The 5,106-nt window shown below is 38.5% G+C and overlaps 1 long non-coding RNA gene across 1 annotated transcript; it reads left to right on the forward strand.

Annotated features, from left to right (window-relative positions):
- The first annotated feature begins 1,627 nt into the window (after positions 1-1,627).
- Positions 1,628-4,731, forward strand: LOC133519598 (uncharacterized). Its single transcript, XR_009799641.1, has 2 exons — positions 1,628-4,052; positions 4,410-4,731. It is a non-coding gene; the product is annotated as an uncharacterized LOC133519598 (long non-coding RNA).
- The last annotated feature ends 375 nt before the right edge of the window (positions 4,732-5,106 follow it).

A 5,106-nucleotide genomic window follows, 5' to 3' on the forward strand; every position in this document is an offset into this window, starting at 1 on the left:
GAGCGTGAGCGAGATGAGCTTCGCCGACAAATGGACAAAGTGCAGAAATATGTCGCTGGGTGTCGCGCACAGCAAAAAAGAGCTGAGGAACAATCCGAGGCAGCCAGGCGACATGTCGAAGAAGCTCGGAAGGGAGCACAGTGGGCTCAAGCAGCGGCGGTGGTAGCTGTGATGGCCGCAGTCGCGAGAACATTCTTCAAATAATAAGTGATGGACTTCCTTCACCATTCCAATCCGCAAGTGTTCGCAATTTTCAGTGTTGTCTCTAATTTCATGTTATAGTGTAAAAAAGTCTCATTGTAAGATATGATGGGATAGTGCCAGGTTTTGTTAGCCGCGCCTAACTTAGCATTCTCGCCTACTCCTGTTCTGCCGTCCTATCACTAAAACCTATCTAACCCACAAATTATAGTTTTGAGATATGGGCAAAAAACGTTCAAACCCATATCTCTAGAAAATGTGTACATTTATTCCGGATTTCTTTTATGAAAAAATTAAAACTAAATTTATCCTTACTTTGTTTGAAAACCATTTCCTCAAATATTATTTTATTAATTAGAAAATAACAATTTTGTGTTTTAGTGTTGCAAATAATTACTAAAATATGTGCGATATTACTGCTAAAACACCGTTAAGTATACCTTAACCGTTTTTTAGAATTGAACATCATATAAAAATAACTAAATAACAGCCAAGTCAATTTACGTGTTTATAGTATCGTAATTGTGAATTGTATAATAAACAAAACATAGCTTAATAACCGCAAAGGTACTGAACAATTTTATAGTATTGTATCTGTTAAAATATTACCTAGAAAACATTTGTAATAAACACGTTATTGGACTGTAACAGTTTTTTAGCTATGTAATGACTATACATATTGAAGTAATTTGTATGCATTCCTACACTAAAACCCCGTTAAATGACGAACTAGTAATGCTCACTAGATTTAAGTCTTGGAATTATTCACAAATAACCGGCCAAGAGCATGTCGGGCCACGCTCAGTGTAGGGTTCCGTAGTTACTCTGCCGTCACAATAAGCTAAACTGGAGCTTAAAGTCTAGTAAATTATTAACCAAGGGATGAAACGGTACCTTTCACCCGAGTTAAACAAATAGGCAAATTTGCATAATCAGTACCTAATTAAAATAAGTCTTTTTACTATGAAGGGAAAACTTTTTGCGATAACTCAAAAACAGCTAAACTGATCATGTCCGCTATAGTTTTCATTTAATGTCTTTCTTAAGCTCTACTTCCACGATTTTTTTCATATTTTTTGGACCTATGGTTCAAAAGTTAGAGGGGGGACACATTTTTTTTTTCTTTCGGAGCAATTATCTCCGAATATATTCACTTTATCAAAAAATGTTTCTTGAAAACCCCTAATAGTTTTGAAATACCTTTCCAACGATACCCCACACTCTAAGGTTGAAGCGAAAAAAATTTTCACCCCCACTTTACGTGTAGGGGAGGTCCCTAAAAAAAAAATTTTTGATTTTATTGTACGACTTTGTCGGCTTTATTGATTTATATATCCATGCCAAATTTCAGCTTTCTAGCACTAACGACCACGGAGCAAAGCCTCGGACAGACAGACAGACAGACAGACAGACAGACAGACGGACATGGAGAAACTTTTTTAGGGTTCCGTTTTATGCCATTTGGCTACGGAACCCTAAAAAAGGTTTATTGTATAAACAAAATCATGTTAACCTGCATTATACTACTAAGTTTTAAGAGAAATTCAATATGTCAAATCACATCTGTATCGTATATGTATTTATTCGCATGCAAAATTAAAACCAAAAACTTAAAAAATACTGACAAATCAGTCGTCAACTTTTTAAAATTTGAAAAACGCAAATTGTATTAGTCTCAAAAATGTGTTAAATTTTATATAAAAAAATTACGTGAAGAAGTAGATTACTAACCATTGTAAGGTACCTGATCCATGTAAGGCCCAGTGCCTAAAAAGCCCACTTTTGAAAATGCGCCCCCCGCGCTTTGATTGCCAGGTCAAAATCCTAGTAAGGCTAAATGACTACACTAAAACCTATCATTTCTCAGTTCCTACTAGTTTTTTATACGGAATTTGTGACTTCCTGAGTTTTACTACGGTAAAAGGTAACTTAACATGCTACTTACTATGTTTAGAGGCATAGAAATCTGTAGTAATCATAATAATTGTGCCGGTTTTGGAGCAGGTGTCTCTGTAATCGGGCGAGTACTTACGAGATGGATACAAATAAAATAAAAAATGAATTTCTAATAATTAGTTACCAACCTTACCTACTAGGTTTTTATGTCGGGCAGCCAAAATCAGCCTTTAACACCCTTCGCATAAAAATAAAGGATGAATCTCATGCATTACGGAATCGCTGTAGTACAATACGCGGAGATGATCAGAGGCTTCACATTCATAATTCCGTTGAATTTCGGGACCCGCTCAAGTTTGGTAGTTTCTTAAGTTACTTGGAGTTAGAAAACTATTATAAAGCTCAATTAACACCTTTTTTGATCTCGACTCCCTTAATCTGCACTTCTTTTCTTCTGAAACTTTTTCTCGTTAAGTAAAATACACTAAACTTCCCTTCTAATGCATCAACTTAACTTTTTTTAATGTTCGTCTCGTCTAAGGCCGTTGGAAACGACGATCCGAGCCAAAACATGATCCTCCCTCTAATCGACCTTATTGATCATATCATCAAGCCCTATTTTTTCTTATATTTTCCCGTCGCTTTGGTAAGATGCCGTTAGAAAGTCCAATTCCAAGTCCTTCTCAAACTACCGCTCTATTTATTTCCATTTCTTCGTTTCCTCTCTAAAGTTCTTGAGTGTCTTTTGTACATAAACAGATTACCGTTTTGAACAGACATGCGCTCACGAACCCATATTAACCCGGTTACCCTATACGGCACAGCACAATTATCGCTCTTGTAAAAAATACTGCAGATATACGTGCAGATATGGTATATCACGGTGTTATCATTCTTGGATTTCGATAATGCTTTAAACACGGGTGACTTCGACATCTTAGTACGCATATTGTGTTCTCTTAATGTATTTCCTGTGACAGTGAACTAGTTCCATAGTTATTAAGTGGGGCGTCAACAGAGGTGAATTGCTTTTAATCTTCATTGTGCCTGCACAGGACGGGGCAGCGTGTTGTCTCCTGTTTCATTTCCTTACTTTATTAACTCTAACACGTTATATTATCTTCTTCTACCACTTTAAGCATACTGTCAAGGCTCTTTTACTCATCTACCATAGACTATCTGCACCATGAACATGAACACTAATTTAGAAAGCATTTTGATTTGGACTTTCACGTTACGGTCTCAAGGTAAATCCACCGAAATTTAAGTTATAGTGATAGGTACCTAGGTCAAAGTGTTCAAGGTGTATTTTCTTCTACCACATTGATCATGGCTGGTTCACAAGACTCTCTGCAGACGGCATTGCAAGCACGCCGCGAAGAGCAGCGTCGCCGAGAAGAGCAGCAGCGGCGAGATGCGGAGCGTCGTTAAGAAGAGAAGCGGCAACGAGAGGAGCAGGCTCGGCGAGCTGGGGAGAGTCGCAAAGAACATGAGCGTCGGCAAGATCAGCTTGTAACGTTATACGTTACATGAAAGTACTATTATTTAAATAAACTACATGAATAAATGAAAATACCACTTAAAACTAATTTTACAAATTAATATTTTCAATTTTAAACATAAACATGCAACAAGTATTCGTCGGCGCCGTTTTAGCGCTCTTCGAAAGATTTCGTATGCCACATTTTAGCGCTCACGGTAACGAGTTCTTTTGTTTGTTGAATATACTTATAGGGAGTTGCATTAGCGGATCGCTCCCACCATTCCCGAACTGCACTCGAGATAGAACACACGTCACACGGATCATCGGTCTCTGATACGTACCTAATTTTTGAAAATGTAACCGATATGATATAATTAATATGCGTGTTGTCATCTCTTAACGTTCCTCAAAGTGTTTAGCGTCGTAAATACGTTAAATGTTATAACGCGAGTGTGAATAAACCCCAAATTGGGTAAGTGGTCAATTTATTAACGCAAATGTAGTTCTATCTCGCTAAATAGATATTAAGATAATTCTAGTGTTTTTACTTTGCATCATCAAATCATTTCACGTTAAATTCATTAGTTTAAATATGATTTTGCCCGATCATGCTGCTGTAACGGTATTGCATCAGAATTTATTTCCACCCTGATTTTAAAATTCTAAATTATTGCATCATCTTTACAAATTGTAATCTCCGACTCTGATTGTGAACATCCACGGCATCACTGCCACATTTTAGGTGCTTTCTTTTTCTGCCGTTTGCCGGGGATGCCCACAAATTACGTTGCCGGACTATTTCCTTACACATTTGGATGACGCGTTCCAGGGTCCAACGTTCGGGCTGCTATTTTGGGTGGAGGATCCACCGCAGCCACACCTACCACCAACGCTACTCTCGCCAGTAGCAGGGCGAGCTCTTCATCAAGCCCCGGGCAGCCAAGTACAGTCGTCCACAATTGCGGCGCCCGCGTACACCACCGACGGCACAACCCAGGCGAGAGTACCTAACCGCAAAATGGATAGGATCTTTGTGTGAATTTATAAAACCAAACCTGCGACCCATTTTAGTTAAGTGGCCCCCGCGTATTCCGCATCGTTGTTTTTTTATTTTTTATTTTAAATTAAATGTTTTTATTTTTTATTTTGCACGATTCTAGTCTACTTATATGTCTCTTTTAGTTAGTAAACTAGATAGTAACCGTGACAAGCTTCGCCAACAAGAAGAAAAAGTGCGGGAACGTGCAGAGGAATGTCGCAGACGTGAAGAAATAGCTAAGGATTATGCCGAGGCAGCCAAGCGACAAGCCGCCGAAGCACGAAAAGAAGCAGACCGGGCTCGACAAGCGGCGTTGGTAGCTGCCGCGGCCGCAGCCGCGGGAGCGTTCTTCAGAAAGTAAGTGTAGCCCTATAATAAACTGAAACCAATGAAACAGTCACTTTGCAGGCATTTACAAAGTTGTAACATCAAGTTAGAATTAAGCCTTGTTCCTTTTAGTTGCAGACAATCAATCAATTTAAGGATG

This window comes from Cydia pomonella, chromosome 7 (genome assembly GCF_033807575.1).
Source record: "Cydia pomonella isolate Wapato2018A chromosome 7, ilCydPomo1, whole genome shotgun sequence".
NCBI lineage: Eukaryota > Metazoa > Arthropoda > Insecta > Lepidoptera > Tortricidae > Cydia > Cydia pomonella.